The sequence below is a fragment of the Triturus cristatus genome, chromosome 12, assembly GCF_964204655.1.
Source record: "Triturus cristatus chromosome 12, aTriCri1.1, whole genome shotgun sequence".
In the NCBI taxonomy this organism is placed as follows: domain Eukaryota; kingdom Metazoa; phylum Chordata; class Amphibia; order Caudata; family Salamandridae; genus Triturus; species Triturus cristatus.
Genome location: NC_140595.1, coordinates 740,052,545 through 740,072,423, shown reverse-complemented (window position 1 = coordinate 740,072,423; position 19,879 = coordinate 740,052,545).

Here is a 19,879-nt window from a genome sequence, read left to right as displayed (position 1 = left end):
GCACATGGCTTGCATGCTCCTGCTTGTTCCTGAGTGAGTACTGACAAGGCGGTACCTGCACGTTCTGTAACAAAAAGTGTAAAATGTTTGCTGTAACATGGTGTCGCTAGAACAGGTGCTTGACATAGAGCTTTCTTTAAGCTCTCAAAAGCTAGTGTGTGTTCCTGAGTCCAAGGGAGGACAGTCGACATGGCTGCCTCCTGTGTTGTCAACTGAATGAGTGGTTTTGCTAGAAATGCATATTGAGGGATCCACTGCCTACAGTATGAAGTGAGGCCTATGAAAGCCCGCACTTCCTTTTGTGTCTGCGGTATTGGCATGTTTGCAATTAACTGAATGCGGTCAGGTGTAAGCTGCCTTCCCTCCTTGGACAGCGAGTGACCAAGATAAATAACTCGCTGAACACAGAATTGCAGCTTAGAAGGGGACACCTTGTGCCCCTTGTCGGCTAGAAAATGTAAAACTGTCAGTGATGCTTTTTCACAGTCGGGTTCGCTTCGTGCGGTGATCAGCAGATCATCGACGTATTGAAGCAATGCGGTGTTAACGGGCATGTGTATACTGTCAAGTTCTCGTTTCAGTGCTTGGCTATAGATGCTGGGGCTTTCTGTAAATCCTTGGGGAGCGCGTGTGAATTTAAAGCTTCGTCCATTTAAGCTAAATCCGAATAGGTATTGGCTTTCCGGATCTATTGGGACGCTGAAAAAGGCATTCTTGAGATCAATTACGGTAAAGAATGTAGCTTGAGAATCAATGGCTGTCAGTAATGATGAAATATCGGGGACCACGGGGAATTGTGGCACAATGCATTTGTTTAATTCGCGCAAATCAATAACTAATCGATATACTGGTGGGGCCATAGGATCAGTTCGTTTAAGAATCGGAATTATCGGTGAATTACACACATTGGAGTTGGTTTCTACAACCACTCCTTGCGCAACTAGCTCGTCAATGATTTTCAGTAAAGCCGCTACAGCATCCGGTGGTAACTTGTATTGACGCATTCGTGGCAATACTACTCCTGCCTTCAGTGTGACTCGATATGGTGTAATGCTCATGCAACCAACATCAGTAGGGCCTTGTGCCCATAGATGCGCTGGTAAGTTCTGTAATCGGGAATCCATGTCTCTGGATACATAATGACCTTTAAAATCACGTAAAAACAATCTTACTCCTTCCGGAGAACAACAGATAATAGCCCCTAGGGCTTTCAATGTCTTTATACCTAACAAGTTTTCTGGACATGATTTGGTAAGCAATAAGTCAGTAGTTCGTGTCAAGGGACCAATCGTAAGCGGAAGTGGCTGTGTTACTTCATTAACAATAGGCTTTCCTGAAAAACCAAGGGAAACATTTTTAGAGCCTGAGAGGGGTGCCCCTGGAACTTCACTACTTTTTATTGTCGTTCGACTTGCCCCTGTATCGAGTAAAAATTTTCTGTCTTGACCTAATAATTCACTATGGACATAAGGTCCTTCTTGATCTACCGGAATCTCGATAAGGGGTAAGTCAACTTCCCTCTCTAGGCTGCTTCATGCGTAACGTTGATACTCAGGGTATTCGTACTGTGCGGTCTGATACATTTGTCGTGAAGTTACTTGTGTGGCAGCAGCAGGCAACGGTGGTGCAGCTGGCACGAACTGTATGGGCTGTTGTGCGGCTGGCATAGACTGTTGCTGAACTGGCATGGACTGTCCATGCTGCATAGTTCCTTGTTCACTCTGATCTTGTCTAACTAATCGTGGTCTCTCTTTTGCAATACCTGAGGCTATATTACGTTTCAGGATTTGACAATCGTGTACATGATGGCCTGGCTGTTTACAGTAATTGCAGGTTCCTTTTACAGGAACTGCAGAGTCTCCAGAATGTGTCGCACCCTTTTTGTGACCATCCGCTGGTACTGTCTGAGAAACTAGCATTTTCATTTTAGTATCCTTCATGCGTCTATGCTCGTGTTCTTGTTCATCCCTAATTCTATTGTGATGATACTGTAACATTTGTAGCATTTGTGACGGAGTATTACTTTGCCAGGTACTCTCGAATTTCAATATTCTATTCTTCACTGGAGGTAACGCATTTTCCACCAATTTAGTCACAAATAAATGTGGATATGAGTCACTGCTTGCCTTTATACCACTATTTATACCGAAACATTTTTCAAATCGGGCATAATAATCACTTGTGTCTTCATCTTGCTTTTGTTTACAGGCTGAGATTGCACCCCAATCTTCCTTTTTCGTCGCTAGTAAACGTGGCAGTACCTGTACTAGTAAACCTGGTAACAGTTTAACTTTATCCCCGAGCCCTGAACCTGGAGCTCGAGCCTTTTCCTCCTCCGCTAATGCTGTCCACTCTATCTTTTGGTCTCCCACTTCCCACTCCTTTTCTTTCAGTTTTTCATAAATGCCAGCAGGTAAAAGCACCTTTAGTATTGTCATAATATCAGGAAAGGTGTACTCTCCCATCAGTAACATGTCTTTAATTTCTCGGTGGAAACCCGCTGGGTCTTTATCATGACTGGGCACGACTTTCTTCATTTCTAATAATTCCATTTTTGATATGGGTGTATAAACAAATACACGATGAAACTCATTATCATCGCCCTTTATTGGGTGCACCTCTCGTAAAGGATTCTGTCTATCCATATAGTACGGTGTTCCTTCTTTGTTGGGAATCGAGAAAGGATCCGCATTTACTAAAAGAACGTACTGTTTACGTGACATTAGTATTTCTTTGATTAACTTGTTACTGGATCCTCTCCATCTATTCGTGAGAAGTTCGGTTAACATATCAGGTAAGGGACCAGGATCAGCATGTTGGCTCTTATATTGTATAAGAAGTTGCTGGATCATATAAATCCCAGCTAAACATTGTTCGTCTGGACTGAGGTTCAAAAACGCGTGTGCGACTGTCACGTCACCATATTTACCGGGACTGTCCATCCAATGAACAGCTGCCCTTGCTAATTCTTGTTCGTCCATAGAATCGAGGAGGTGGTAACCCCTTCGTTCCCGGAGTATTTTATCTGCGGCTTGAAACAAACGCTCGGGAGATTTCATATTTATTATTGTTGGACGCGTAGAGTGTATCGGATCAGAAAAACCTCCGGTATTATTACAGGACCTTCCTCTGCCCACATAGGCTATGGTGTCTGCCTGTCTTCCTGACTCTCCTGATTCGGACTCTTCATCCTGCTCGAACTCGTCTGTTTCCAATCTCTCTGCATGTATGTGTTCTACTTCTTTCCTAATTTTTCGGCACATGGCTACTATACTTCCCTGTTTATCATGTTTTCCCTCGGATATATTCTGACTCCATCTAGTAAGAGTTTGCATTACTTCCGGGTCTACCCCCGGTCGGTCTTGATTTCTGATCACACAATTTATAAGAAAACGTAACAATTCTCCCTGTATCTCGACTTTCTGGTATTCCATAGCTCTGTTAATACATTCAGGATCTTTCCCGGTTTGGACAAAATGATATATGTTATCTAGATGCGCGGCCATTCCTGGCAGCCTTCCTAAAAATGACGCAGCTCGTCTAATACGTAATGATGTTATAATCATTTCATCCTCTCTACCAGGCACCGGATCATATCTACAATCCACCATAAGCTCCTTAAGCGTACGGTTATTTATAAGTTTGGGCGTACGTGCATGTGCTGATTCCTGGAAAGAAAATTTACTCCCTTTGGGTGGCGTAAAATGAAGGCTAGCAGCACCTCCAGTAGCCCCCTCTGAGGTGTCAGACGTGAAAGGGTTCGTTGAACGTGCTACAGCCACTACAGGTGTAGACACGGCTGTAGAAACAGTTGCGGGGACAGACGCGGAAGCAGATGTGCTTGCCGGAGCTTGTGTCGTGACTTGTGTCGGAGCTTGCTGTGGTACCGGGACAAGAACTTGATCTTGATGTTGAACCCCCCCAGCAGCCGGTCTGTGCGGTGCGGGGTTAGCATATTCGGGAACTGTATCATCTAAATATGAGGAAAGAAAAATATCTTCTGCGGTTCTAGGATGTCCTTTAGGATGTACCTTTATTGGAAACAATGGGGGTGGCAAGTCTTTTGGTATGGCCGTAGTGGCTTGAGGCAATCCTTCGGCCAGAAGGGGATACATCCCTTTCATAAGGGCATTTCTTTGTCTCTCTGTTTGTTCTGTTTGTACTCTTGTACCTTCTTCAATCAACTGCTTTTCTCGAACCTTATTTGCACTTTCTTTACTTCTCTCTTCTTGTCTCAGCGCCTTTTCAGTGCGCCTATGCGACTCTTTACGCCATAATTCAATAGCGTCTTTCTGTGACTGTCTAGCTTTCCTCTTCCACAACTCTTCTTCTACTTTCATGATACAGTCTGCATCCCAGGTCCCAGCTACGGGCCATCTCTGATTCTCTGGTAACTCTTTGGTGTAGTCCACCCATAGATCTAGAAATAATATGGCATCTAAGCCATGTTTATGGTACATGAAATGCCCTGGAGTGTCCCTAGGAGGGATAGGGACTGCCTCTTCAAGCACCCCTTTTCGAGTAGTAATTTGTCTTAACTTTGAAAAGAGCGGCATATTGACAACAGCTAAATCTGGTACTTACTCTTGAACGGAACTGATCTGATACTTAATCTTGAACACACTTAGGACAAAAACACAATAATGAGCAAAGCACAGTAAAACAATCATTCATACCACAATATGCAGGACATTTTAGCACGTTAAAAATAAAACACTAAACATTTGTTAAAAATGACCAACAATGGTGACAGTCTGCATAACTAATCACCAAGCAGAATTCTTGATAATAACTAGATACTTCGGAATACTTGATATACGGCTAAACCGTACATATACGCTGCTAAACAGCGCAGACCGGATTTGTGTACCCAAATCCGTCTTGACCGGCACAACCTATGTGCACGTCAACACGCCTCCCCGGCGATGGTACTCACCGAGTAGCTCACAACGAAAGGCCTCGGACACTGGACTTGATTTCGGACATCGGACCCTCTGGACATCGGGACTTCGGAAACCTGGTGGGCCTCTGTATACCTCGGATCTTGCTCTCTCAGCTAGGCTCTGGTCGGGATACTTTGCGCTTCTCACCGCCTCGTCTGGGTTGATCGCAGCCTCAGTCGCCCCCGCTTGACCGGAGGGAGCTACAGGAAATCCTGCTGGTACGCGTTATGGTCCGTCCAGCTATGGCAGGAGACCGGGCCTGCAACGCACCGCCGGCGCGTGAGATGAGAAAGTGTCCCTGTTCGGGCGCCATTATGTGGTAAATAAAAATATTACTCTATTACCGATCTGAATTTCATGCTGGAACTTAAACAAATAGCTCAGAATAATGAGAGGCAGAATCCGTGGTATAAGAGATTTCTGAATGGGCTTTATTCCAAAATGGCCGACTCGAGTGGCGGCCTTCAGGTTCCGTCACCAAGAAGGTTCAGGAAGTGAAGTACGACTCTTTATTGATAGACATACAGTTTTATAGTTATTACATTATAATGAAAACGAATGTAGGAGGCGTAACATTCGATAAGAAAAGTGACATATTAATGACGTAAACGAAACTAGGCGTAATAAGGAGTAAAAAGAAACATAATTGGTTAAAGTTATCAAATATAGGTGGTTCTATAAGATAATACTTGACATAGATGCGCGCGCAGCAGCATGACGTGTATTTGACGTGTAACTAGGGGGGTGAAGGGACCTCGTCACTAACTCTACGTGTGGAGACGAAAAGTCTAAGAGGTCAAGTCAACCTAATCCTAAATCATATCTAACATCCTATGTTTAAAGAACTATGTTATCCACAAGGAAGGACTGAAGGACTTTCGAACAGAATCTATTCTATACTGACTGTGTGCGTGCACAAACGCCTAAGTGTCTATGTGAGATGCAAGAGGCAGAAAACTTTCCATGGCAACTGGGCTATGAATTACTTGCAGGAGGACAGCCCTTTGCACGAGAGCAAAAGGAAATGTTTACCTAAATCACTAGACAGGAATGCATCGGCTGAAGAGCAAAGTAGATAATTCGAAGGTGAAATACAGCTTCTTGGCAGACAGGCTAAACTGGCCGAGGCAGGCACCGTTAGCTGCACAGGAAATAGGACAAAGTTCATGGATACAGATGCAAGCTCAAGCTGACGCTTGTCAGAGACAGAGAGCAGGGAAAGGCTTCGAGGACAGAATCGGGCCTACTTCGTCTGAACTGTAAAAATGGAGTAACTGAGCCATATAAAGTCGGTGGCCTTTCCTACTTAGGAATCGACTATCCAGCCCATTGATGGCGGATCTGACAGAGAACATGTTGACGGTGGACGCACATGTATTTGCGTCTTCAAAACTGGAACTGGAGAGAACATACATGTACTTGTAACATGCATATAGAACCGTTGGGGTCCAAGATAGGGGACATAACTGATCAGGGAAATCCACTTTTCCACACGACGGTGGATGGGAGACCCTAGAGGGCAATGAGGTCAACAATGGGATTTGACAATGGAGGGGCCAAGGGCCGGGGGGCCTGCACATGAGGGTACCGCAGTGGATGTGCTTGGGCTTGGTCTGAATCTGGAAGTTGAGGTGGTCCATGGTCGCCGTTGGGTCATTAGAGTGCGTGATCATTCGGAGTGTGCCTCTGTAGGTGATGGCAATGCCTTGTCCTCGAAGGTCGGGTTGCACCTTGTGGGTGATACTGCATCTGTCAGTGATGGCGAAGGCGATGTCCGGTCTGGAGCAGAGGTTGGTCCTGGCAGGCAAGGTGGCGTCCAGGGTTAATGGCGAGGAGGGTGCTGGCATCGTAGCGGTGGAGTGTCCAAGGGGGGGGCTCCTTTGTGCTGAGCGCGGTCCAAGGGCAGACGGATGCAGACGGGCTAGCCTATGGTTTGCCTTTGGCATGGGAGACGTCCAGTACAATGCAGGCAGGACATCATTAACTACGCAACTCCGACAACACATGTGCCTTTACATCGCATTTGGGTACAACACATTGTGAGGTCAGTAATGGTTTAATGTTAAGTATTTTCGTGTGGGTATGGGTTTAGGATGTCGGATCTGAAATCTTGGGGTTGTTTTGGGGTAAAATATGAAATGTTGGGTGTGTTTTGGGGTAAAATATGAAAATTGGGGTGTGTTTTGGCAGAATTTTTAAGTCTCGCCTAGCGAATGCAGCACAGGTGCTTCGCTTGGCGAGACTCTATAGTCGTCGTTTTGGGGCGCGAAGGGAGACAAACCATGTGCGCGCCCGGACAGGCGATGGGCACGCGCATGGCGTCTCCTCTCTAGTTTTGCAAGGCGGAGAGGGGCCCTAGTCCAGAGGGCCTTGAAGAGGGTTTCATTGGTAAACGGACATACACACCACGCGGTGCATAAATACACAATGAGTTAGGGTTACTGACCTGCAGGATACACAGTCGTTCTAGCACGTGGGAAACGAAATAAATAACTTTCCAAAAGCAATACTTATTGACACTGAAAATACAGATTTACGTGTGGTGTGTACGTTCTGCCATCTAGTGGTTGAATTTAAAAAAAAGTTCTGCTTGTTTTCTGAAAATGTTCATTGCGGAGTCGTCGACAGTAAGATCCTCGATCCTCTAAGACAGAGTAGTTGTACACAACACCCGAAAGACTGGTTCCAATATTCAGATTGACAACTGCATAAACAAGACACGAAAGCAAAGAGTATGGTGAAATTGCAGGTTTAGTCGCGCTCCATTCGCACCCAAAATAAAACACAAATTTGCCTAACCTCTGGGCCCCCTTCTCTCAGCTGCACAGACTTGTCACAGAAGCACTCTAAACAGAAGCCCTCTCTGCTGCAATAATTCGCGTGTTCGGTGTAATTATAAATTCAAGCCATATGCAAATTATTATGAAAGTACACTGATTTACAAGGTTTTAGGAGAGGCAGCTTTCTCAGAGTGCTTTGTGTGTACAATTTCTGTGTGGCTAGTAATGCTTTGCCGCTGCCCCAAGTGTTTACACTAGCAGGAAACATGCTGGCACTGTGGGTGTACCTGCCATTGCCAGTGCACAGTGGGTGTTTGATTTGCACACAGTCACGATAACTGCATACACTGGGTGTGCGAACATGGTGTCATGACACTGGCACAAATCAGTTTGTGCTTGTGAGTTAACACCTCTGCAGCCCTCTGTGAATAATGTGTGTATAACTGTATAACACAAGGTGTGTATACCTGCCATTGCGGGGCACACTGGGTGCCTGATTTGCACCCATTCAGAATACCTGCATGCACTGGGTTTGAGAATGTGAGAGTGCCTACAGTCCCGACACTGGCACAAACTAGATTTGTATTTGTGAGTTAACAGTTAACACCTCTCTAGCTCTGTGCATACTGTGTGTCTATGACACATGCACACACTGGGTGTGTGTCTGTAAGTGTGTGAACAGAGCCAGAAGATTTGCTCACACGAGGGGTGTGTAGACAGTCAAAAAAATTCCAAAAAGCAGGCGTGTCAGTCAGTGTGTACAGACTAAGTTCTGTTCATACTAAGTAGGCGCCTGAGTATACACCATCCCAACACTGCACTCGTTGGGAGTATACATACAGCCACAACAGTTGCATAAATGTAGATGGGTGCACACTGCTGATATACTTACAAGCACTGGGTGTGTCAGCAAGCGTCCCTAGGCCCTTACTTGCATTACACTGGATGTGTGTCTAATTTTGCACTATCCTGCCTCTGCACTGCTTACACCTACATTTGTAGAGCGGATGAGGTGAACATCTATGCCACTCTTTGGAAACACATTTCATGATTCCAGTATACATTTTTTGGAAGTGGAGTAATCCCTATTGAAGGCTTCTTTGTCCTCTCAATAATTATTGATGTTCTGCATGGTATTTAGCTGCGCACAATAGCACAAAAGTAAGCCAGCAGTGCCTAGCGTAGCATTTGTACTCGCTACACATCCTCCAGCACAAATTCCTATATGTAGACAACAGCAGACGTCAGACATGTAAGATGCATAATTTAGGGTACAGCCCACGTTATAAAAGGAATGTCAGGCAATATACACACCGTATACCTCCAATCCACAACAGTTTTCCACATCTTGCCACAGAATTTCACAGCGCACCACATAATTCAACTCCACAACATGTCAAAACTCAACACACAATGCCATCCCACATAATTAACTCCATAACTCACAATCTAACTTTACATCATTCAATTACACTTAATGCTATTTAATTACTATCCACATAACTCTACAGCGCACCATGCCACATATTTCCACAACTCCACACAATTCAATACCACACAAAATCCACTACAAACAATTCCAATGCAACCCATCTCTCCCTCGCACTTCCACCAAACATATCATCTCTCCACAACACACCCACTGCCCTTCTCATCTCTCCCTCACACTCCCAAAACCCCCTTTCATCCCGCAATCCCACTGCCCCCTCTCATCCCTCCCTCTCTCTCTATCTCCTTTGTATACAGCCTGCTCATACATGCTGCCTTCCTGTACCTCCTCAGGCTGTGCACTAGCTCAACGTTCGCCTCCCCCCCCCCCCCCCGGTGCCCCTTCCACATGTCCCTCTCTCACTCTTTCTCTCATGCCATCTCTCACCACTCTCTTTCACTCGCTCAAGCACTCTTTACGCCCCACTCATGTGGTTCACTTAAGGTATTCGAGCACAATATCTTTCCTGTGCCTTTTCAAGGTTTTCATCCCCCAATCCCATGCTCTCCTCCTCCTCTTGGGGTGCCTTCTGCGTATATACGCGCTCCCTCTTTATATGTCTGCGGCCTGTTCTCCCCTTCTTCCTCTTTTTCACACACTCTTTCTGCTCCTCTGTCTGGTGCTCATTCACCACTTTGTGCACAAACTACATAGCCCTCTCTGTCTTCCTGTCTATCTATTCTCTGCACCTCTCACCTCTATCTATTCACCATGCCACATAATTCCACAACATAAATACACTACACACGACACAATACTACCCCACACAATTCCACAACTAACAATTTCAATCCAACCCACATATTTCCTCTCCACACCACAGACATTCACAACACTCCAAACAAAAACAAATAGGTAAAAGACAATACCAATTACAACATCAATAACTCTAACTCTCACAAATGCGAGACCTATTGCATTACAAATGCTTGTTTATTTTGGTTTGTGTTTTGGGGGATAAAAAAGGTATTTCTGGGTTCATGGTTGGGTGTGGGGTGCAAAGGTTATTTTTGTGTTGCACTCACTAAAGTGTGAATAGTGATATGCAGGAAGTGTGCGCCATCAGCCAAGGCAGAAAGAGCTGGTGTGCCACAGTACCGTCGTTGCAGAAGGGCAGTGCACTTTGCTGCATGCAGGGGCAGTGTGCCCCCCTGCTGCTGCGCACAGATGGGCACTGGTGTCCACTGCTCCCGGAGGCACAAGGAGACAGAGTGCCCGCTTCTTCTGTCGCAGAAGGCACATACAGATGGACAACTGGGTGGCATGTAGCAACAGAGAGACAGTGTGCCCTGACCTGCGGAGGCAGTTCGTATTGGAGGTAAAGAGAGGGGGCAGTCTCTGATATTGCTGAGGCACAGAGGGACAGTGTGCCCTGCTGCCTGAAACACAGAGAGACGGGGTAGTGTGCCCTGCTGCAGTAGGTACATCTTATCAGGAGTCCATGATGCAGTAGGGCAGTGCACACTGCACAGAAGGCATCGAGGAGGGCTGTGTGGCCTGCTACTGGAAGAAATAGGTGAAACGGTGCACTGTTATAGGAGGCACAGTGTGCTCCACTGCAGGGGCATAGAGGGGCAGGGTGCTCTTCTGCAGGAAGCAGAGAGGGTAGTGTTTCCTAGTGATTTGGCGGCGCTTAGGGGCAGTATTGTACAGAGGGATAGTGTGCTCTGCTGGACTGAGCTCATCCTGACAGGCTCCCCCACTACAGAGGAATGCAGTGTACCTTACAGCAGGAGGCACAGACGGACAGTGTGCCTTTCTGCAGGAGGCACATATAGACTAAGTGCCCTGCAACAGAAGGCACGGATGGACAGTGTGCCTGCTGCCTGAGGCGCAGATGGGCAGCGTTTACTTCACATTTTCTGCACCGTCACCCTACTACGGGTGCCTCGGTTTTGGTAAGAGGCTCTGCTCGCTGTCTCGAGCTGGGTTCCCACAGAAATTGTCACCGAATGGATTTTCACATCATGTCACGTTTCTCTTACCAAAGGCAATGGTGCGCTCTGTCCTCACCTGAACACAAACCCTCCTCGACATCCTTCTCACCAACATTCTCTTGCCAAGTCTTTCAGAGAGCAACAATATAACCACTATTACCTTTAAAGGCTTTCGTAGCAATGCCTGATTTTGTAATGCTCTTCACTAGAGGGGTTGGCCTGTGTCTAAATTCTACAGCAGGAGCGGAGGCGAGGATTATGCATTTCTTTGCTCACTTTTATTAACCAGCATGTTCAAAGACCACAACTCCCATGAACCTCGGGAGTAACCATGGCCACCAACAGTCCAATCATAAGGGATAGTAAAGTCCATATACAGTTGCAGCCACCGTAGTCCTTTCTCTTTCTTCACTGCTGGCCCGTCAGTTAAGTCCCTTCTCTCCTTACTGTGGTTTTGGGGTCTTGGCTTGGTGGGCTGTGTTTCGCTATTGTTGTGACTGGTATTGCTTTGCTCCGCTTTGGTTGCGGTATCTTTAGCGGGTTTCTCTTCTCCGATGGTGCAGCGTGGTAGGCTTCGGCCCGAGCGCATTATTTTTTTATACAGAGCGGGTGCGCTAGGTGGCGCTGTTTTGCGCCTTCAGCGCATCTCTTCGTTCTCAGCGCCGGTGAAGCGCCGCTTGTGGGCAACTGCCGCTGAGGGATCAGAGCGGTCTCCTGCTCGTGCCTGGATCCTTCCCCCCCTCGCCTGACACCGCTTTGGCGGTAAGTGTGACGGGCTTAGACCTTAATACAATTTGCATATTTGCCGGTTTCTCGGCGCGTGCTGGTTTTCACCGGTGTGTGACAGCTTCTGGACACCGGCGAGGGGGTGGGCCCCCCTTAACTAAATTGGGGCGTTTTTTCTGTGTGTGCTCACATCCTTTAACAAACAGTGGAAGGAGTACACCCTCAAAGGTAATTCAATACCTCAAGGATAAAGAGAGGTGCACTGAAAGGAGAAATTATAATCTTTCTTATAGAAGACCCCTCCCTCACCAACCTAGTTGGTGACATGCTTCATCATCGGGGTCCCACCCGGAGAGCCGAGTGCCATCCGGGTGTGCTACGACACCTGACTACAGTGGAGCTAGTATTTTTTGTTTGGTGCAAGTGCTAGAGGTGAATTAAAAATTGGTCAAATTTAACTCTCTATCAAAAATAATTTTTAATCATGGAGCAATTGAACAATGTTAAAATAGATTGGGGATACCATATGAGGTTAAATTGACCTGAGATATCGAAAAAAATGTGGAGTGAAAAAGAAAGTGAAGTAGGTCTACATGTTTCAACCTTAAGGGAAAAATCTCCAGGTTTTCTTCAGGACCGATGGTGCTAACCAGGGCGGTCTACACACGCTAAGGTGTACCCTACCCTTGGTTAGATTAAAAAATCCCCTCCTGTATTTACAGTGGGAATGTACCTGTGGAAGAAAAAGAAAGGAAAACAATATATACACAACTTAATATGTTATGTAAACAGGTGTCGATTCAGGCTCCTCTCAGTCGTCACTCTGTGATATTAAGACGTGATTGTGAGTGACTAACTCAACAGTCATTCTATATAACCAACTTCAGTGAATTGGTCTGAACCGTGCTCTGTTGTGAATTACAACACGCAAACATCAAAGCGGGCTTCCATTCACCCGTTATCACTCCATCTATCCACAAAGAAACAGACAGGTGATATGGTGCACTCACGAGGCAGGTACCAGGGTGCACATTATAAGTGACGAGTGGTCATGTGACTAGCACAAGTGCCATTCGTCCCACAAGAGAAATACACCATGCCAGTAACTAGTTCATACCGACGTGTGCCTTCTTAACTACAACTAACTGAAATAATCAACAAAAAAGCACTCTTGAATCATTCGTGTGTGGATGAAAAAATGTAGTGAAATTATAGAAAACGTAAGGACCAGCCTTACTATTGATGCGGGGAGAGGGTGCCTCGAGGATGCCGAGGTCACGTAGTCAAGTTTCACCACAATCTGTAAATAAACGATATGTGGTATGTAAATAGATCAAAGCGGCGTCGGAGAAAACGCTCCGTGGTGCCCACCCACATGATAACGGCGATTACTCACTTGGTGGAAACTTGGATCAGCTCTTCAGCCTACAACCGTAACCCGCAACCGCGTCTCGAAAATGATCGAGACGTAATGGGTGCCGGTGCGGGAATCAAATATTTCCTGGTTGAAGGCAATAGGTCAAAAACTAGCCAATCAGAGTGCATGTGCTCCCGGAGGGGAACCAATAGCAAACGCTCATCATAAAAGAAATGGCAACTCACATTTTAAAGAGAGAGCGTGATTGGTGTCTGGGGACGCTCAGCGTTGTCAAGCAAAAAGCGGAACGCCCATCTCATGCTGAATATGTTGAGCAAATAGCGAAGTACCCGTCCCACAGTGGCGTGAATAAAATAAAATAGGGGATCAGAGCGCGCGCATGGTAAACAGCCGGCCATAGAATATATTAAAAGGCATGCAGTCCCAAAATCAGGATCCAGGGTCAAGGACCAACAAATCTAAAAAAAAATCTGCCAAGTAGGATACTAGGGGGACTCCAATAGCCAAGATAAGGGCAAAAAAGTCCCAGGGTGAAACAGAGGAAACCGATATAATAATCGGAAGCGAATAGAGACCAAGGTCAAAAAAATGGTTCAACAGATACTCGTACATGGAAGCCAAAGCAAACAGACAACCAGACCAGTCATTCTCATGCCACGACAGCGGGAGAAACACACAATCAATGTTGTAATCTGCTATGTATCAGATTAGTGCGCATCTATTTGGGAAGGACAGAGTTCCATGGAATGTTATCATTCAGACCATTTTTATGAGTGGAGAGTCTATACATACAACGTTGTTCTTTTTCAAACAGTCTTTCTTGCATTTTCTCTCCTGTCTTGATTTGTTCAATGACAGTCCATTTCAGATCATTGGTTGTATGGCCATTAGCTAGGAAATGTTCCGTGAGCTTTGTCATTGATGTTTTGCACCTGATAGTGCTGCGGTGCTCGCAGATTCGATGTTTTATTTTTCTGCTTGTCATGCCTACATATTGGAGTTTGCAGGGGCAGATGATTCTGTAAACTACATTAGTACTGTTGCAGTTAGTATGTGTTCTCAAGGTCCATACCTTACCAGTTTCTAGTTCTAGAGTTTTTGTGTTCTCTGTAAGGTGACAGACACTGCAATTGCCACATTTGAAGTGTCCAGTGACGTCTGGAAGACCCCATGCGTTGAGGACAGTGGTTTGTTGTGCTTGGACTGCTATTTTGGGACGTGTGTTCACCAGAGTGTCTTTTAAGCTCCTGGATTTTTTATAAGAGAACAATGGTTTTTCCCATTTGAAATTGCCGGTATTGAGAATTGTCCAATGTTTGTTGATGGATTTGGTGACTAGGTTGGATACCGTGTTGTATGTAGTCACGCAAGTTAATGGTGAGGTAGCTTCTTTAGGGAGTCTATTTTCCAGTAGTGCCGTTCTTGGTTGGTTACGTGCCCGTTTCTGGCACTTATTGAGAATTTTATCAGGATAGCCTTTTGATGAAAGTTTTTGGGTGAGATCAAGGGCTTGTTTTTTGTAATCTTGAATTTTGCTGCAATTACGCCGTAATCTTAGGTGCTGGCCATATGGAAGATTTTCCCTCAGGGGTCTAGGATGGAAACTTTCAAACCTCAGTAAGTTGTTCTTCGCTGTAGGTTTATGATGGGTTATCGTCTCAAGGCGGTTGTTTTCCTTTGTAATCACAACATCCAAAAAGACCATGGTGTTTTTATCTTTGGTGTGAGTAAATCGCAGATTCTGATCACAGGTGTTGATCCACTGACAGAATTCCCCTAAGATATTTTCTGGTCCTTGCCAGATCGCAAGGACATCATCAATATAACGTCTCCAGAAGGTGATGTATCTGGAGAAAGGATTCTGTTCAGTGAGTATAAATTTCTTCTCAAAGTTAAACACATAGAGACCTGCCACGCTCGGCGCAAATGTACCCCCCGTTTGAAGATAGAGGGTACCTTCAAATTCAAATTTTTTTTTCTTTAAGGCCAACCTGGCACATTCCAGAACAAAGTTCTTGGGTGTTCGATATGTCCAGTTAGTAGCATCAAGGGTGCTCCTAAGTACTTCAAGGGTATCATTCTGGGGAATGCTTGTATATAAGCTTTCGATGTCAAAGCTCACCAATATCATGGTATCATTGACTCTAATGTCTTCCAGGAGTTGAAGCAGACTTTTAGTGTCTTGAAGATATGTGGTAGTGTCCTGAACAATGGGTTTTAGGAAGACATCACAGAAACGTGATAAAGGCTCCAGTAAAGAGCCAATGCCTGAAACAACAGGTCTACCGGGGGGGGGGGAGTTTGTTTTTATGCATTTTTGATAGAAGTATGGAATTTTTCCTTCACTGTCACACAAAAAAATTGCCTCTTGTTTAGAGATATGCCCCTGGGCTTCTGCCTGTTCAGTCAGGGATGCTATCTCTTGTCGTAAATCCGCAGATGGATCAGTATTGATTTTTTGATAATTCCTATTATCTGACAACAGCCTGAGGCACTCGTTGCAATATGCTTCTTTGTCTTGGATCACAATCCCACCTCCTTTGTCAGCTAGTTTTATAATTCACATGGTGTCACAATTCTTCAGGCTTTCTATTGCTGTGTTTTCCTCCTTACTGATATTTTGAAAGGGTTGTTTGGGTTTCAGTTTTTCAATATCATTGAAAACTGCCTGTTCAAAAGCCGAAACTTCAACTGGAATTGTGTGAGGTGGAGGTGTGAATGTAGATCTAGATCGTAGACCTGTTTCATTCGGATCTAGTTCAAGTGATCTCTCTCCTTGTTTCTCAAAATAGGCTTCAAGTTTTAATTTTCGAAAAAACCCAGCGAGTTCACAATGAAGTTGGAATTTATCCAGCCTTGAAGTAGGGACAAAACCAAGACCTTTGTTTAGTACTCTTTCCTCCACAGTTGTCAGTGGTCTTTTTGCCAGATTCGTTACTAGGTTCGACTGTTGCTGGTCCCCGCTTTGGCTTCCAGGGTTCTGCTCCGTGTGTTGGGGCCCACTGGGTCCTCGTCTTCCCAATGTACTTGATTCATCCCTCTTCTTCAACCTCTTCCCCTTCTGCCCCTGCCTAAAAAAGGTGGCCTGTATGAATTCGGTGGAAACAGGGGCTGTGGGAAGGGTGGTTGCCAACCGTACATAGGGTAGTGTTGTTGCGGATTGAAAGGGCCTTGGAAGTTGGGCAGCATTTGGGTGTTGAAAGCAGGCCAATTTGTCTGGGCTCTGTTCCTTCCTCTTTGTTTCTGTCGGTAGCTACTTGTGCTCGAATTGCTACTCGCAGTTGAATCATTGCTGGAGACCTCCGAATCCAGATCTGATCTTGTAGGAGGGGTATAATCAGGATCCGAATATGGATAGGTTTTTACGTATGAAAATCGTTTTAGATCTTTCTGAAATTTTTGTACTTTTTGTTGAGTAAGGTTGTCTTTGTACTTGTTGATCTCTTTATTGATTTCATCTAGCTTTTTTTTGTATCCTGATATAGTTGTTTTTATATGACTTTCAGTAAGTTGGATTTCAATAAGCATTGTCTCTGAGAGTCTTAAAGCAGTCTTAATGATCAGCACAATCCAATCACGTGTACAATGCCACGCGATTTGTGCCCAGTCTTTTCTGAAAGTAGGATCATCTAAAAAAATTCGAGGTGCATTTGTAAGTAGAAGGCCTCTTGGTGCCATGTTATTCCTTAAATATTCTTTCAGGATGGTTCCGTGAAGTATAGTTCTTATTCTATTCCGCTTCATTTCATTGAGTTTTTCCCAGTCTGTGGTCTGTGAGATGGTTTGCGCAATGCTGGCATCAGCGAACAATGAGGGATCTGCCAGGATAGCATCCACTTCTTCCATAGAATATGAGAGTCCCTGATTTTCGCCCATGGTCGCACAAGATTCAAGAGTGCTCAATATGAAGAAAAAGACAAAAGTTGTAACTCTCACAGCTGTGCGCTGCCTTAACTAGAAAAACAATGGGAGAGAAAGGGTTTCTATGTCAGGGGTACTCCTAGTCCCCTAGAACAAACTTTAACAAACAGTGGAAGGAGTACACCCTCAAAGGTAATTCAATACCTCAAGGATAAAGAGAGGTGCACTGAAAGGAGAAATTATAACCTTTCTTATAGAAGACCCCTCACTCACCAACCTAGTTGGTGACATGCTTCATCATCGGGGTCTTCACATCCTGTCATTATGCAGTCTCAGAGAGAGCATGACTACACCCCATCTTTGTCCTCTGAGGAGGACCGGCTTCCCCAGGCGTGCAGACCTGTGGAGATGGACAGGCTCCTCTCTTCGGCCATTGCCCAGGCGCTTGCCCCTTTGCAGGAAAGCGTTGACCGTCTGTCCGCCCACGTTTTCAAGGGCACTGGAATAATGGGGGATGGGGAGCCAGGCATAGCGGTGTGCCTCCTATTCACTCGCGCAAGGCACCTAAGCGTGAGGCGGGCACCTTGAGGGCTTCAGTAGTCTGGCGGAAGTCTTTCAGAAGAGTGCCCGCACGCTTCGTGATGCACCCTACCGGGAGGAGGTCTTGTCCGGTGATACCGGCGATGATGGCGCCACGGATTTCGACCCCGAGGAGGGGTTTCCCGAGATGGGGGAGATGGAATGTGAGGATGATGGAGATTCCTCGGATGGGTACCAGGAGCCCGACAGGTCTTGGCGCCCTCAGTCTTCTACTTCATCCGTGGGGGAAGGGGAGGGTCCCTCATCCGATATGTTTAATCCCCTATGCATCTACAGGCCCCGGTCCACGGAATGGGTCCCGGACAAGAAGGTAGCCGATTACGTAGCCGACAAGATTAGGCAAACACTTAATAAAGAGGTTAGGGCCTGACTTCGGTCAGAATGCCCCAGATCGTCCCTTCCCAACGGAGTCACTCTGACCCCCGAGATTGACCCCAGATTGTGTACTTTTTTCTCAAAATATATGAAGGATCCCCAGAAGGATAGATTCCTTCTTACCTGCGTTGGTTGCTTACTTCACTTTGACGACGAGGATGGGATACAAACCCACGCGTGCAAAGCACAATGGATTAGCAATCCATAGCCTTAACCACTGTCAAATCAGGGATGTCAATAGGGGCCGCCATTAGAGACATGTTATGGTCATACCACACCACACCCAGCCTCTCAACAGGTCATACTCCTTTTGAATTATTGAGAGGTAGGAAGGCTGGTTCAAAGTTGTCTCCAAATTGGTTGTGTCCTAAGGAGAAGGTAATGGTCAACACGGAGGAATTGTGCTCGTGAGAATTGTGACGGCGCAAGTGACACATGAAGTGGTATATACAGCGGTGATATAGGGCGCAATAAAGAATAAAGTGATACAATAAGTTTTGCAAAATTAGGGCATCCAAACAATCAATGGTGAAAGATTATGGAGAACAATGAATTGGATGTCCATAGCATGAGGGCGCCAAAATTAACGCTGTTGGAGTCAACGGCGTTTCGGCCTGTAGAAATCTAGGCCATCATCAGGACTGGTTACATACAATTTTAAGGCAGTGCTAAGGGTAAGAGAGAAACGTATCTCAAGATGCTGTGGACCATAGAGGAATGAGAGAGAAGACAGATAGATAGGGAGACGCTTATAGCTGCGGTCGCTAACGGTGGCTAAAAACGGAAGGCAGTGAGTGAAATAGAGCGACCAGTGGCAAGATACCCGATTAATTGTGGGTAGTCTGCGAGAGAAGGCAAGAGTGGGGCGAAAACGGGAGTGAAGAAGAAGAAAATGGCTGGGGAGCCGTGTGGTATACTGACAATGTGCGTGAGGGTGAAATCAAGCAGGGTACGGGAGACATGGGCAAAGGAAGTAGCACAAACGGGGAGAATGGTGAAATTAGAGAGAGGCTGGTTAGTGGCTCGATTGGGTACAGAAGTGCCGAAGAAAGAGCGGACCACACGAGCGGGTAGGGCGGCGTGGCGTGTGGGGGTGGGAAGGGAGGCGAGAGGACACAAGAGAGTGACAGAGGAGGCGCAGCGGGAGCGTGAGAAGCCGGCAGAAAGAGAGCAGATCTTACTAGTGTGTAACACTGAGGTTGAGTAACAACCAGATGTACACGGCATCAAAAGTATGGCGAGTTCCGTGTGCCCAGTCGGGAGGCTGGAAAGGCAAAGGGGGAAGTGAGGGAGGAAGGGGAATGATCGGAAGCCCCAGGACCACGGTCCTAATTCCTTTTTTTCCCCCAGAGTACCCATTTACTGGGTTCCGAGCCGCCTTTCGTATACAGTAAGTTCCTTCTCCTCTACCTTGGCTTCCGATCACTCCCCTTCCTCCCTCACTTCCCCCCTTTGCCTTTCCAGCCTCCCGACTGAGCACACGGAACTCGCCATACTTTTGATGCCGTGTCCATCTGGTTGTTACTCAACCACAGTGTTACACACTAGTAAGTTCTGCTCTCTTTCTTCCGGCTTCTCGCGCTCCCTCTTCTTCTTCACTCCCGTTTTCGCCGCACTCTTGCCTTCTCTCGCAGACTACCCACAATTAATCAGGGATCTTGCCACTGGTCGCTCTATTTCACTCACTGCCTTCCGTTTTTAACCACCGTTAGCGACCGCAGCTATAAGCGTCTCCCTATATATCTGTCTTCTCTCTCATTCCTCTATGGTCCACAGCATCTTGAGATACG